Here is a 17,035-nt window from a genome sequence, read left to right on the forward strand (position 1 = left end):
AGTTATTCTAGCTGAGCCTGACTTTGCTCCTCTGCAAAATGAGAATGACGGCAATGCACGCCTAGGTGCCCTTGTGAAGATAAAATGAGACATTGCCCATGAAGGTGCATGGCCCCTGGTCAGAGCTCAGTAAATGGCAGTTGTCATTCTGTCAGAAAATGACCTGAAGAGTCTGCTCTCTGCATTTCTTCTCTTCCACATTTAAGGAAGCAAAACCAAATTATAGAAGTCAGAAGATGGTGCTCACTTCGGCAGCACATATACTAAAATTGGAACGATACAGAGAAGATTAGCATGGCCCCTGCGCAAGGATGACGCAAATTCGTGAAGCGTTCCATATTTTTAAGAGCGGAAAGCAATTATATTCCAATAAAGAGCTTAAAAAAAAAAAGAAGTCAGAAGATTATAATGAAATGGGGAAAGGTAAATGATGAGCTGCAGATTTGGTTATTCATTCATTCAGCTGATATTTAATACACACCCTCAATATGTTAGGCTCCTGCTGGGAGCTGGGAGTAATATCCACGTGGCTATTGAGCTCACCATGCTTCCACGCTACTGAGTTGAAATTGTGAGCAGGTACAATAAAGGAATTAAAAGATAATAACACATTCTGATAAGCCATCTAAAGGAAACAAACAGGGTGTGAAGATAGAGAACGAGAGGGACCCACATAGGTGATTCACTGTTTCTGATGTAGTTAGCATTTGGACTGGTGACACCACACAACACAATTACTGACTGATCCAAGTGTGATTCACCCAGTGGGTACTGCCAATTACCAACACCTTCAGGGACAGAGAACAAGATGACTGAGCACTGGCCAGCTGCCAGTTGTCCCTGAGTCAAAAGTAAATGAGTTGCACCTTGGACTCTTCTGGCATGGCTGGTAGGAACCACCCCACCAATCCCTAGAACTCCATTCCATGCTCTCAGATGGGAAACATTTCTCCTGCACCACTACATGGGGATTGAGAACCGTTTGGGGCACTCTCTGCAGTTTTTTAGGAAAAACACCCGACTGGACTTTGCTTCCTGTGCTAGGGAACTCTCCCCAGTTATTGCCCTGGCACTAGGAAACACAACCTAACACCATAAGAAAAATTACTGGCGTGCATCCCTTCTCCCAAGAGTTCCATGAGGAGGAGAATAGGGTCTGGATGACAATCATCATTGTATAGAGAAGTAAACTGAGGCCTAGAGAGGAAACCATCTGGCCCAAGGATTCATAGGAATAAAGAGAGCCAGGTCTGATCAACCTCAGTATGGTGTTCCCAGCCCCTACAATGCCTCCCTGGAGGGTGTGGTCCCTGGGCAAAATGGCCAGACATGTCCCACTCTGGGAGTCTATACAGCAAAATTAAATCCCTGTAAGTGCTCATGGATATGATGCAGGCAGGAACAGAGGAGCAAGGACCAACACACTGGGACCTTCTCACATCTCCAGGACCTTGTCCACATCTGCAGGACTCGTGGTATTTTCACCGTGAGTATCTTTGCCATAGACATCTTTGCTGCAAGCATTTTTGCCACATAGCTAATTGACTATAAGGCAATTTTGCCATAAAAGATAAAATAACAAAAAAAGAGGGACAATTAAAAAGACATAATGAGGCTTCCCTGGTGGCATAGAGGTTAAGAATCCACCTGCCAATGCAGGGGACAGGGGTTTGATCCCTGGTCCGGGAAGATCCTATGTGCCGCAGAGCAAGTAAGCCTGTGCACCACAACTGCTGAGCCTGTGCTCTAGAGCCCATGAGCGACAACTACTGAAGCCTGTGCACCTAGACCCCGTGCTCCACAATAAGAGAAGCCACCACAGTGAGAAGCCCACGCACCACAACAAAGAGTAGCCCCTGCTCTCCACAACTGGAGGAAGCCCGTGTGCAGCAACGAAGACCCAATGTAGCCAAAATAAATAAATAAATAATAAAATAAATCTTTAAAAAAAATAAAAATAAAAAATAATAAAAGGACATAATGACTTATTTACAAAACAGAAACAGACTTAGAGAACGAACTTATGATCACCAGGGAGGAAGTGGGGGGGGGGGGGGGTTGGGAGTTTGGGACTGACATGTACACACTGCTATGTTTAAAATAGATAACCAACAAGGACCTACTGTACAGCACAGGGAACTTTGCTCAATACTCTGTAATAACCTAAATGGGAAAAAAATTTGAAAAAGAACAGATACATGTACATGTATAACTGAATCACTCTGCTGTACACCTGAAACTAACACAACATTGTTAATCAACCATACTCTAATATAAAATAAACACTTTTTAAAAAACTCAAACCTTAAAAAAAGAACATAATGAAACATGAAAAATGAATAACAAAATTAAAGACTTTATTGCAAAATACAAAATACTTGAATACATTTAAAATGTGTGTAGATTCATGGCAATACTGTCCAAAGAACTGATTTTATTTTGTGGGTTGTAGCTAAATACGTGTCTTCTAAGTCTTTCATTCACAGTATTATACATTTTTTTTCCTTATTGATTCATCTCATTTGGCATCATACTTTTTCTTTTTTGCCAAAATTTCTTCCTTTGTTAAGAGAAATTTCCAAATACATATTTGGATGCATATTTGTAACTGAGCTCTGCATGACATTGTGAAAGCCTGTTGCTTATTCTCAGCATATTGTTACATGTCTGATGATAGATGTTCCATGGAAAAAGTGGATTCAACTCTGTGCCTTTGAAGCCCTTGGCCTGTTTCCTCTCCAATGTCGTGTGTTTCAAAATAAGGAACAAACTCTTGGGGCAAACCATCGTGCTCTCTCAGCTTGGTAAAGCCATCAATAACGTCACTAACTGGGAGAAACGCTATTGTTCCAACAATTTAAAATCAAACTATCAAACCAAACTGTCAACCAGTTATTTTATCTTTCACAGCAAAATTGCCTTACCATCAACTAGTTATGCGGCAAAAATATTTTCAGCAAAAATGTTTGTGGCAAAGATGTTTACAGCAAAGAAGCGCACAGCAAAAACACCTGGAACCCTCCCAGATATTCTCCCTGTCCGTATATTCACAGGCACTAACACTACAGAGGCACTGCAATCCTCCACCAGGTGTCCAAAAGAAGAAAGAAGGAAGGACTGGGGAGGGGGAAGGGGAGGGAAAGGAAGGGATATCTACCATATTGAGAACCTCCCCGAGGCAGGCGTGACACAGATGCTTTACCTTTTTTAACTCATTTAACTCTACCTAAAAGATAGGTATTAATATTATCATCTTACCCATGAAGAAACCGAGGCTTAGAGAGCTTAAGAAAATTGACCATTGCTGCACATCTCATAAGCAATAGAACTCAGCTGTCAGAGGCCTTCTTCCTTCCATGGTTTACATTCCTGACCTGATGCAATCTTCTAACCCAACTTCCCCCACAGTCGCTCCCAGGAAATGGCTTAAATAGATATCAATATTTCAGCATCAACTCAGAAGAGAGTAAGCCAATCAATAGATGCTCCAGAAGGACCAGGCTAGTCATTAAGATTATTCAGGAAGACAGAAAATTAGCCTCCAATTGCATCAGATGCTCTAAGCAATGTTCCATGGCTTTGGTAAATGAAGAAGGAAGCTACGAAGAGGGTACTGAAAAACACTGGACATTTCCCTGTGCTTCCCCAACAGTCCCCCAAAGTGACTTCTGAAAGGTTAAAAGTGGTTTCATCACAAGTGTGGTTGTCAATTTCAAAACGCAGGGAAGAAAAATTCATTCATGGGGAACTTAAGCCTTCTTTCTACAAAGGTGAACTCTGAGCCCCAATTCATAACCACAGAGAGAGAAGAAAATGAAGCCTTAAACAATACAGCATAGAAAAGCAAGAGCAAGAGGCCAGAGACATGGAGTCCGTGGAGTTCTCCACCACGTGCCCTTAGCCAGGTCACTTAGCAAAAGTATTGTGTACTCACTCAACCAACATCAGCACCTAGTTCTAAGCACTACTCTGAGAAAACAAAGATAAAGAAGACATGGGGACTTTCAGTTCTAGCCATGCAGAGTAATGGCTAAAAGGCTTAACTTCCTGTCATAATAGCTGTAAAACTGGACTAAGCATATGAAGCAACTGCTTTTGGGCATTGGACAACAGACAGCATAGGGCTGTGATCTGGAGAGAAAGGAAACGTGAGATGCACCCCACATTCATCTCAGCTTCCTGCCTGTGCAGTTTCCAACAGTGACCCACGAAAGTGGTGCCCAAAGAGAAAGCAGCAGTCTCACAAGGCAGAGGGAAAAGATAGCAGGTTTGAGGACTGCTGAGGCAGCTAGAATTTGTGGGGAAGGATACAGGAAAGAAGGATGTTGTGCAGAAAAGCTGCAGAAATCTTCATGCAGGTCCCTTTGGTTGAATATTAAACTGTGCAAATGCAGAAGAAACACAGCAAACAGCTACAGGGAGCTTAAGAGCTGAATGGAGATTATAGAAGTCACACACACTATTGGGATATGATGGAATTCTGACCAACCAGAGTAGAGACAGATGACTGTAAGTCCAGGCATTCAGTTGAGATCCTAGCAAGACCACATTTAGGAATAGGATAAATGTTAGTAGACATTAGTCTCATCCTAACAAGCTGTTTGAACATGGTTTGACAGGATCAAGACTTCCAGAAAACAAAACAAAACAAAACAAACAACAACAACAACAAAAACATGCAAAAAACCTCAACATTTTTTTCAAAGAAAGACAACAAAAATTCAGGCTCTCAACAATGTAGCATCCACAATATCCAGCACACAATAAAAATTACCAGACATGGGCAAAAGTCAGGAAAAAATGTGACACACGTGGGGGTGGGGGGGAGTTGAGGGAGGGAGGGAATACGGGGATATGTGTATAAAAACAGATGACTGAACTTGGTATACGCCCCAAAATTAATAAATAAATTAAAAGAAAATGTGACACACAACCAAAAAGAAAAAAGAAATCATTGAAACATACACAGAGATGACAGAGCTGTTGGAATCAGGGAATAAGAACTTTTAAATAGATATTATATATACATGGTCACAGTTTTAAATCAAAATATAGACATAACAAGCAAACATCTAGGCACTCTCAGTAAATAACTGGAAACTATAAAAACAATCAAAAGAAAATTCTAGCACTGAAAAATATCTCATCATAAATTTTAAAATTTGCTGGATGGATTTAACAGCTTAATGGACATTGCAGAAAAAAAAATATTGGTGAACTTGAAGACAGGTCAATAGAAATTAACCAAATTAAGACACAGGAGAAAAAACACTGAAAATATTAACAGAACCCCAGTGACCTGAGGGACAGAATCAGGTCCAATACCTGTCTAATTAGAGTCCCAAAAACAGAGAAGAAAATTAATTGAAGCAGAAAATATACGTGAAGAAATAATAACAAAAATTTTCCAAATTTGATGGAAAAAAACAGCCCATGAACCCAAGAAACATAAAGCCACAAACAGGATACATTTTTTATAAAGAAAGAGAGAACACCAAACAAAGGTTTATCATATGCAAAGGAATGGAGAAGAGAAAAATCTTAAAGCAGTCAGAGAAAAATACACATTACATTTAGGGAAACAATGATAGGGATGACAACCAATTTCTCAACAGAAACAAGACAATGGAGTAACATCTTTAAATTGCTAAAGGAAAAAATATATCAACACATATTTCTGTATTCAGTGAAACTCTCTTTCAAAAATGAAGCCAAAATAGAGATTGGATTGCAGCATGGGAGACAGGAGAGAATTGCAGTAGTCTAGGGCTCTCTGTGGATGAAATGAGTCATGACTCTCAAGCCCTCACATTAAAATCTAGGGAAATGAAAGAGGTGGTGATAACTTTGCTGACACCATCAGAGGGGCAATTTCTTCTAGCTGTTCAACCAGAAATAGCTTTTGATATTAAGATTTTTTGAAAACTTTTTCTACGGAAAAAGTTTCTTTGGGCACCTTAACAAAAGAAACAAAAAAGGCACATTTCTTGGGGGACAATGAATGAAGAGAGACTGCATGGGAAACTTCTCATCATTCACTATTCCAGCGTATGGTACAGAGAAAATGTGGAAGGGCTTTCATGGAAACAACACAGTAAATGTGATACTGCCTCTGTAATCAGAAAGCATGGTGTGAACTGAGTAACTAGGATTCCCTTTTTAAAATACCCTGGAGAATTTCACTAGGGGGATTTTCCTGTGATTGACAACAGGAATATTCATAGAAAGGGCTTATGGGCTTGATATCATTTTAGGAGATCAACACATTCAGTTCATTCATTCACCCAATATTTGTTGAGTACTTACTTTGTACCAGACAGTGTTCTATATGCATTAACTACAACCACTAACAACATAGGCAGGGTCTCTGCTCTCAAGAAGCTAACATTCTAATAGGGTAGGAGTGGAGAATCTCTTTAAAATGCCATTTGGATAATACACATGCTCTGTATGGGCAATAGGAGCCATGAAGAGAGTGATGGGGTTGGGGACAGGATCTTAAACAAGGAGATAATGATGATGATGGGCAGGGGGGAGGGGAATAGATTGGCAGTTTGGGATTGACATGTACACACTGCTATATTTAAAATAGATAACCAACATGGACCTACTGTAAAAATAAATAAAAAAATAAATAATTTTTTTAAATTTTAAAACAAAAAATAAACAAAAAGACAGCCCTCAGAATGGGAGAAAATATTTGCAAAGGAATCAACAGACAAAGGATTAATCTCCAAAATATATAAACAGTTCATCCAGCTCAATATCAAAAACACAAACAACCCAATCAAAAAATGGGCAGAAAACCTAAACAGGCATTTCTCCAAAGAAGACATACAGATGGCCAAGGGGCACATGAAAAGTTGCTCAACATCACTAATTATTAGAGACATGCAAATCGAAACTACAATGAGGTATCACCTCACAACGGTTAGAATGGGCATCATGGGAAAATCTACAAACAATAAATGCTGGAGAGGGTGTGGAGAAAAGGGAACCCTCTTGCACTGTTGGTGGGAATGTAAGTTTATACAGCCACTACGGAGAACAGTATGGAGGTTCCTTAAAAAACTAAACATAGAGTTACCATATGACCCAGCAATCCCACTGCTGGGCATATACCCAGAGAACATCGTAATTCAAAAAGACACATGCACCCCAATGTTCATTGCAGCACTATTTACAACAGCCAGGTCATGGAAGCAACCTAAATGTCCATCAACAGAGGAATGGATAAAGAAGATGTGGTACATACATACAATGGAATATTACTCAGCTGTAAAAAGGAACGAAACTGGGACATTTGTAGAGACATGGATGGACCTAGAGACTGTCATACAGAGTGAAGTAAGTCAGAAAGAGAAAAGCAAATATCCTATATTAACGCATATATGCAGAATCTAGAAAAATGGTACAGATCAACTGGTTTGCAAGGCAGAAATAGAGACACAGATGTAGAGAACAAACATATGAACACCAAGTGGGGAAAGCCAGGGGGGTGGGGATGAATTGGGAGATTAGGATTGCCATATATACATTACCAATAAGAAGAAAAAATCACATTGTACACTGTAAATGCGTGCAGTTTATTGTATGTCAATTATATCTAGATAAAAGTTCTTAAAAAAGAAAGAACAAGGATAGCACTGGGAAGTATGTAGAATTAAGTAATGTGATGCTCATATTTCCTAAATTTTTTAACAAAAAGTAAATTAAATAAATTTTAAAAATGTATCAAGTGGAATGGATGTTGATTGCAAAGATTTAAATGTACTCCTAGAAGTCATCAAGTTTCTCAACTGAACTAGTTGAGCACCTAGGATCCAATACTGATCCTGCAGACACATTGTGGCCTCTTCCTAATTCTACAGGTAGTAAACCCCATAGTTGAAGAATTGTCAAATGCTGAAACACACAATCCGGATACCTGTAACAAGTTGGTCTCGACATTTTACAGTTAACAATCTTGATATTCAGGTACCATTGGACTCTTCAGAAGCTACCCTAGGCCTTTTGGACCACAATTCCCAGCAGCAGCTCTTTCAGGGATTGACACACTAACATTTCAGCAGTTAATGTTGCTCAGCTGCAGTGATATGCAATTGCTCCAGTTCAGCAGCCATGTATAGGAACTCTTCCGAGAATGAACTAAAGGAAACTAGATCCCGTATGGCCACAAGCAACGTGAAATAAGTCTACTGTTGTTTCAGATGGCCCATTGAGACCATCCCTCTCATCCATGTTTTTATCAGTCATTATTCATCCAATTCATTGATTACCTCCTTAATGAAGCTTTCCCTGTAACTCTGCGTACAGCCCTTCATCTCTTTTCTTTCCTTCCCTGTGTTTATTTTTAAGAGTTTATGAGGCAGAACATCTGCCTTTTCACTGCAGAGTCCCAGCACTTAGCACAGTGCCCTAACTATAGTGAGTACATAACAAAAATGGGTTGAAGGAGGGAACACTCAACTGGAAAATAGTTTACTGAAAGGAAGAAATGAGGATATTATACATTTAAAATATTTACACTAAGTAGTTTTATTGTTTTTAATTACAGCGAGTCTGTAAGACAAAATTTTAGGTTGAAATTGAAGTATCAAGGTATAAACATTCTATAAAGAATGTTAATTCTATTCCTGAGATACACGAAAGCTATGAAACATAAAAATATTGCAGCTTAAACTTGATCACCAAAAAAAAATCTTTAAAGCCAGAATATATCTGCACTTTCTCCTCCTTAATGGAGAGTTCCATAGGCTGAATTTTAAGCACACATGAATTTTATTTTGGTAACCTTAAGAATTTGAATTTTCATCCAACTGAATAACTCCAATTGGTCGATAGTTATTTAAAAAAAAAAAGAGAGTTAAATTGAGAGCAGAGGAATATAATGTCTTGGAATTAAAGCAAACTTTAGCTTTAGCAAAGCCTTGATGGAGATGGAGATGATTGAGAGGGTGTAATACAGAAGAAGATCCAGAAAAGAGGAACTCCAGATATTCTTGACATTTGTAAACTTTTGGGTAGAGGACCAAAACGTGCATGCCTTGCTATACACCTATTTACACACACCTCTTGAGGTGTGCATTATCACATAAACAAATATACCAACATCATGTTGGAACCAAAGAAAGGAGAAAAGAAATGTACCTAATAAACAGTGTGAATGCTAATTGGAGATTAATAGCATTGTATATTTTGATAAACAAGACAGAATATAAATACATAACAAAACTACAAATTTATACTACCAACTGTAAAATAGATAGTCAGTGGGAAGTTGTTGTATAACAAAGAGAGTCCAACTCGAGGATGGAAGATGCCTTAGAGGACTGGGGCGGGGCAGGGGACTCGAGAGGGGGGGAGTCAAGGAAGGGAGGGAATACGGGGATATGTGTATAAAAACAGATGATTGAACTTGGTGTACCCCCAAAAAAATAATAAATAAATAAATTTTTTAAAAAAACTACAAATTTCTTCTAATTTCCTTAAAATGTTATTGTCATTATTTGATGTACTGCTTTTTTCTTTCGTCTTTGTGAAAATAAAAATACTTAAAAGGGAATAATGAAGGTAAAATAAACCATTTCAAATATACAATTTAAAAACTAAGAGAATTTGTCAGTAGTAGATCTGCACTGAAAGAAATGTTAAAGGAATTTCTTCAGGTTTTAGGGAAATGAAACCACAGGAAACAAAGATCTACACAAAGGAATGAAAACACCAGAAATGGCAAATATAAGAGGGAATATAAAAGAAATTTTCCCTTATTTGTTAATCTTTTAAAAGACAATTGACTGTTTCAAGTAGAGTTCTTCAAGCTATGACCAGCAGGCCAAATCTGGCTTGCTGTCTATTTTTGTACAGCCCACAAGATAGAATGGCTTTTACATTTTTTAGTGTTGCATGGTTGAAAATAAATCAACAGAAAAATATTTCACATGTGGGAAATTATATGAAATTCAAATTTCAATGTCTGTGAGAACATTGCTTAGAACACAGCTATGCTCATTTGCTTAGGCAAAATCTATGGCTGCTTTTGCACCATATGGTAGAGTGGACCAACAGAACCGATATTTGCCACTCCCATCACCTCTCACTGCTGTGTGGTAAACTGCAAATCACAGTGATGCAGTCATAACAGTATTTCAAGTCTCATACCTATATCTATAATGCAACTTTTTAAAATATTATCAATGCAAATCTGTTATGTTAAAAAAAAAAAGAAAGAAAGAAAAATGGACTTCAATGTCTCACTTTGTTACATTTGAGTGTGGATTATTTTTTTGGTCAAATAGATGGCAATACAATGTGTTTATTATGCAATGGCACTATAACTGCGAAAAGAATACAATATATGTCAACATTATCAGACTAAGCATTTGTCACAATATTCCCAATTCGTGAGCTAGCAATGGTCAGAAGAACTAGAAAATTTGGGAATAACAAATCTCACAGCACAATTTCTTCACAAAAATGAGAAACAGAAATGAAGCCACAATCAAAGTTCCAAATGGCTCATTTGTTAGCCAAGCAAGGAATATCACTTAGCAATGGTGAGTTAATTAAATCACGTTTGCAGTAGCTAAAGAAATGTGTCCAGAGGAAATAAACTTGTTTAAGACTATTAACCTTTTGCTAAAAAGAGTTTCCTGAAGACGAGGACATTGGGAGCAACATCAATAGTCAATTAAAAAACAAGGCAAATGATTTCAGCTATTTTCCTTGGCTGTGATGAGTTGACAGATGTTACCAGTACTACTCAGCTGTTGTTTATTCTAGAAGTCATTGCCAAATTTGAAATGACTAAAGAATCGGCTTCTATAAATAGTCTTTGTGGAACAATTACAGATAAGAATATTTTCAAAGAGATTGAGAAAACACTAGTTCAGTACAACTTGAAGTGGGATCTGCTAAGATGTGTTACAACTGATGGTGGTAAAAATGTATGTAGAGAAGAAAAACTCTTAGTTGTACAAATTTACAAAGCTTGTAAAAATGTGAGGTGTTTGAGACCAATGGTTCATTCATCATGTTATTCATCAGCAGGTACTTTGCTGAAAATATTTACATCTTTCATGTGTTATTAAACCAGAAGTGTTAATGGTGCGTTCATACTGGAGTGAATGAAGTTTATATCAGTTCTGTGAATTTTTGTCAAAAATAAAAGTGATTATCTTCACTTGCCCTACCACACAGCAGTTTGATGACTTAGCAGTGGTAAACGTTCATTGCAATTTCTTTTTTAAGCTCAGGGATGAGACTGAAATTTTTCTGAATGAGAAGAACTTTCCTAAACTACTGTTATGCAACTTTTGAAAGACAGGAAATTAGCTTTTGCTGCAGACTCAGTCATGTTTTTTAATGAATTCAACTTAAAATTACAACACAGCATGTATCTGTGGATCCTGTACTGCAACAAAATCATTTGACTATGACTAGCATCATTTGAGTCACAAATAATGTCAAACTGCTTGGTGCAACCCATGCTGTCAAAACTTAAAGTAAGAAGCAAAATCTCTATTCTCAGGCAAATTTGCAGCATACATATTCTCTGAGCTCAAACTATTGTTCTAGCATTGTTTTTCAAACCCCAATGCAAGTGCAAACAAAATGTTCATTTTCAAAATCCACTGAAGTGGGCAGTTGAGGCGAGTCCCCCTAAATTTCAGTTGAATGTGGTTAATCTGCATTGCAATGACATGTTAAAAGGAAAATATCAAGAGAAGAATCTAATAAAATTTTTAAATGCTTTCCAAGTGGTGAGTGGTGAATATGTTCAATTATAGTCATATGCTAACAATTTGGTGTTGGTATTCCCAGTACCACCTGTGTGATAAAACAATTTTCAGAAATAAAATACATAAAATCTCATTACAGATCAGCATTCACAGATGAACATTTGCAATTGAATTTGTTGATAGAGAATATTAACTCTGAACTCCATTTAGGTGAAATGTTATCCCTCAAAAAAAGAATTCCATTCTTCTCATTAGTAGATCTATATTATAAGAAAAAAAAAACTGTACTCAATATTTATAATTTTGTCAATAAAAATTTGTTGAAATTTGTTTTCTTTTTGTTGCATGATAACTTATATAATATCTGATTTTGCCTGTTAGCCCGTAGAGTCTAAAATATTTATTATCAGGTCTTTTCTCAAAAAAAAGTTTGCCAACTTCTGCTTTACACTGAAAACTAGTAGACAATGTTTAGAAAACTTGAAGACCTTAAAAAGTAGAGAAAATTACCACTTCTTAGATCATAAAACTCAATATTGTTAAGATGTCATTTCTCCCTATAATTGATTGATAAACACAATATAATCCCATTTAAATTCCCATGGGTTTTTTTATAGAATTTGATTGATTCTAATGCATAAGGAATTGCAAACGACTTAGAACATTCAATGCAATCCTCTGAAAGAAAATAGTTGGAGAATTTAGCCTATCTGATTTCAAGAGTTATGATATAAGCTATGGTAAACAAAGATAGATTGATGGAGTCCAAAATACTCCTACATCCTTCTACTGATTTTTTATAAAGGGCCAAAGGGAAAAGGAAAGTCTTTTCTACAGGTAATGCAGGAACAACTAAACGTGTACATGAAAAATAATAACTCACACCATGCACCAGAAAATTATTTGAAATGAGTCATAGATCTAAATATAAAAACTGAAAGTAAAGGAGCATATCTTCCCAACCTTGGAACAGACAAGATCTTTTAGACAGGACACAGGAAACACTAACCATAAAGAAAAAATAATAAGTTGGACTTCAGAATATATGAAGAATTCCTACAATTCAATAAAAAAAAAATCAGACAACCCAATACAAAAATAGGCTAAAACTTGAATATATATATCACCAAAGATGATATTTAATTGGCTAATAAGCACATGAAAAAGAGAGTAAGATCATTAGTCATTAGGATAAAACAAATAAAACCACAATGAAAAACCACAGTACACCCACTAGAATGGTTAATATTAAAAACAGAATTGTCCAAGATATGGAATAATTGTAACACTCACACACTGCTGCAGGGAATGGAAAACGGTACAATCACATTGAAGACCTGTCTGCAGTGTCTTATACAGTTACCTTACATGTATACCTATCACCCAGTAATTTCATTCTTAGGTACTTTTCAAGAGCAATTAAAATATATATCCCAAAAAGAATGTATTGAAGACTTATTCGTAATAGCCAAAGACTGGAAACAACCCAAATGTCCATCAACAAGAGAATGGATAAACAAACTACAGTATATTCACAGGGTAGGATACTACTCAGCATGCAGCCACAGATATGAATTTCAAAAACATTGTGTTGAATGAAAAAGCAAGACATAAGGGAGTACATATTGTATGATTCCATTCATTTGAAGTTGTAGAACAGGCCAAACTAATCCACAAAACAATGGTTTCATCTGGGCAGGGGACAGCCATGGATTGACTGAGAAGAGCTTTTAGGAAACTTTCTGGAATGGTAGAATTGTTCTATGTCTTGATAGGGCTGTGGGTTACATAGCTGTAGGTATTTGTCAAAACCCACGAAACTGCACACAAGTTCTGTACATTTCACTGTATGTAAATTAGATTTCAATTAAAAAAAAAAAAAGACCTTACATTGTGCTAAAGAAGTTCACCATCTTATCTGCAAATTCCTTCAGGACATGAATGGAATTCTTCCTTACCATCTCTCTATTCCATCCATTTTAACTGCAGCCTCCTTTCCCCACAGTAGTTGAGGCTCCTCACCAGATTCCCTGTCTATAGTCTGACCTCTCCAGTAAGTCCCCCACACTGCAGTCAGCAATCGGTCTGAAATAGAAATATTCCAGTGTCACTCTCCAGGGCCCCTAGGGTAAGTTCCATCTCCTCCCAGGCATGGTCCTGGTCTGATTTTGCACATTGATCATTCTATTTTGAATGTTTTAATGGGCTCCAAGTGGTCCATGGACTCAGCAACAGCTGAATTTTGGAACCATTCTAAGTGCTTGATTTCACAGACCATTTCAAAACCAAGGTCTCCAGAAGATGTGGGTCCTTGTTTCTGTAAAGAAAAATATCCACTCTAGTCCATTAAAAAGCAGACAACTGAGCATCTTTTCAAATGAAGCCCCACTGTGATTGTAAACCTTAGAAAAAGTTCTACAAGGAATTAACCTTGCGAGGTCATATTCACCATCGTTAGGAGTACAAAGTCTGGAGTCAACCACCTGGAGTCCTGCTCTCCACTCTACTCCTCACCTGTTGAGTAACTGTGGGCAAGTGGCTTAGGGTCTCCAAGTTCCACGAGTTGCATGACCATGGGCAACGGCTCAGAGCATCAGCCTCTTCATCAGCAAGATGAAGATAAGGATGAGGATACTTGCCTCCACATTAGATCATCATGAGCATTAAATGAGACCCCATGTATAAACTGCTAAGCATCCTCTAAGTTCTCCAGGAATGTTATCTATTGCTATTATCTTTATCTCAGAATTCTAATCCTTTGGGCTGAACACTATCTAACGTTTTCATGGCCTTCTCCTATTTGTGCAAAAGATTCAGGAAGGAAAGTCAAAATTCTCTTACGGGGTATCAGCTCAAAAATGGCTTGTGTCAGCTGCTGTGGGCAAGTCTGCAGTTTTTTGTTTTTTGGGTTTTTTTTTCTTTTCTGGTAATGTGGGTACATTTTTATCTTGTGTCGTCTGCCATGTGGACTCAAGACCATCAAAGCAAGTTAAAGAGTGAAACAAGAATCCTGGAGAGAGTGAGATAAGCTGCCAGGTGCTTCTCCAGACAAAGCCACTGTTTTGTGAAATCAGTATTAACCCCTCAGCTTCTGAAACAAAGTGAGACCTCAGAAAAGATATTCATTATTGTTTCATTGTGTTGGCTCCCAGGCCTCCCTCAGTCTCATTCCAATCACAGACACACGACACACACACACACATTAGTCCCCATGCTCGCACACACATGTATACACATATTCTCATACACATTTACACTCGCATGTGTGTACACACACACACACACAGACGGAGGATCCCTTTGCTCTTTCTCATAGAGGACCAGTCTTCCACACCAGTAGCCTCACATCTTCTACATCTGAAGAGGGAGCAGGAAAGCCCTATGTTGTCAGTCTTGTTGATTTTGCCCTTGCTTTGGGGGTTCAAAGGATGTTTTTGGGTGGTGCCAATCAAGTGAAGGAGTAAAACTAATTTGAAAGTTGAACCTAAGGATAATTGTCCTTGGCTATATCAATTCTGATATAATAGAACTAAGGGTTAGAATGAAAATGCACATTCTTTCTTCCCAGAGTGCCCTTTGTACTCTGTTCCCAGAACATTTGGCCACTCTGAGATACTTAAAGCTCCCTCAAAAGCTCCTTGATAACTCAACGCCTTTGCACGGGATGTAGCAAAGGCCTGGAAAGCCTTTTCCCATCTTCAGCCCTTTCCCCTCCCTCAATCTCCTCTGGCTCACTCCTCCTCATTGTTTGGGATCCAGATGAAATGTCTCCTCTTCCAGGAAGCCTTTGCTGACTGCACATGTGCCAGCTGGCTCAGCCTTTCCCTCTTTGCTCCTTAGCGAGGCCTGGCTAACCCGTAGCACTTGCCCACTCTTCTGTGTCATTTGCATTGACTGGACTCTTGCCCTGGACTGTGCACTCTGCGATGGCAGGGGCTTTGCTTGCTTCACCTCTGTGTCCCCATGTCCATCACATGACAGGAACTCACTGCACATTTATGGAATGTGCATCTTGTTCTTCACAGAGGTTAACAGGAAGTAGGGAGCATGGTGCATGGCCACTTTCTGGCAAATTTTGTTCTGATGGGTTTAGAAAAACATGAGGATCTCAGGGCATGAGACTCAGAAACGCTAAATGGTATCATGTGAAGACATCCCTTTGGGTTAAATCTTAAATAATTGAATCTCTTTTTGATGTCTAGTACTTAAAATGCATTTAATACATGAGCAGATGGATGAGTGAAGTGGAAGTGAATAGCACTACCAGGAAGCGAGGAACGCTGTAGAAAGTCCTGGCCTATAGGAATAAAAAAAATCCAGAGTGTTAATTTTCTTTAGGTCATGCATTCACTGTTTGAACCTCTGCAAGTCCCATCTCCTGCCTGAGTCTTAGCCTTCCTTTCTGCACAATCAAAAGGTTGGACTAAGCACTGATTCTCAAACTGAGTTCCATGGAGTCCTCAGTGGCCACAGAGCACTTTCTTGGCCTCTGTGGAGCAGGAGGGGACACTGCACTAACTGGATGTGGGGTGCCCTGCCACTGTTTCTATTGGGAAACCTCATTTTGACTCGCTTTATATTTTGACATTCTGTCTAACATTTGATACAGAACATGGCAGGGCATGTTCAAAAACAGTTTGAAAACAATTACGTTAGATTCTTTCACTGAATAAACGTTTATTGAGCGCAGCACTATTCTAGGCATGGAGAGAAATTAGCAGGACACAAAAAAGGCAAAATTCCATCCCTCATGGAGCTTATATTCTTGGGCAGGAACACACACAAATAAGAAATGATCAAAATAATTTTCAGATAACAATATGTCCATAGAGGGAAAAAATGAAAATAATATGATAAAGAATAATGGTTTATCATTGTTTGTTCACCTTCAATGAGAACATTGTTTGGCTCAGATGGTCAGAGAAGGTCTTTTTGAGAAGGTGACTTTTGAAATGAGACCTGAATGAAGGGAAGGAGCCAGCCATGTAAAGCTCAAAGGGAAGAGCATCCCAAGCAGAGGAGACAATAGGTACAGATGTCCCAAGGAGGTAAGACGTTTAACATCTTCTGGGAACAGCAAGGAGGACAGTGTGGCTGGACCTGGAGAGGGAGGGGACTGGGGAGGGCATAGAAGTGGGGAAGAGGGGAGAGACAGGCAGAGGCCTCACAGCCATGGCCAGGAATTTGGAGTAGATGAGCGTGAAGAGGCAGATCTTTGGAAGTAACCTAAGAGGAGCAAGAAGTTCAACCTGGTGGAATAGGGCTAGAATTTCCATGTAAAGTGGGATAAAATC

At 38.4% G+C, this 17,035-nt stretch overlaps 1 non-coding gene across 1 annotated transcript; it reads left to right on the forward strand.

Annotated features, from left to right (window-relative positions):
* The first annotated feature begins 239 nt into the window (after positions 1–239).
* Positions 240–344, forward strand: LOC130846967 (U6 spliceosomal RNA). The gene has a single exon (XR_009051762.1). It is a non-coding gene; the product is annotated as a U6 spliceosomal RNA (small nuclear RNA).
* Positions 345–17,035: the final 16,691 nt, after the last annotated feature.

Source organism: Hippopotamus amphibius, chromosome 2, assembly GCF_030028045.1.
Source record: "Hippopotamus amphibius kiboko isolate mHipAmp2 chromosome 2, mHipAmp2.hap2, whole genome shotgun sequence".
In the NCBI taxonomy this organism is placed as follows: domain Eukaryota; kingdom Metazoa; phylum Chordata; class Mammalia; order Artiodactyla; family Hippopotamidae; genus Hippopotamus; species Hippopotamus amphibius.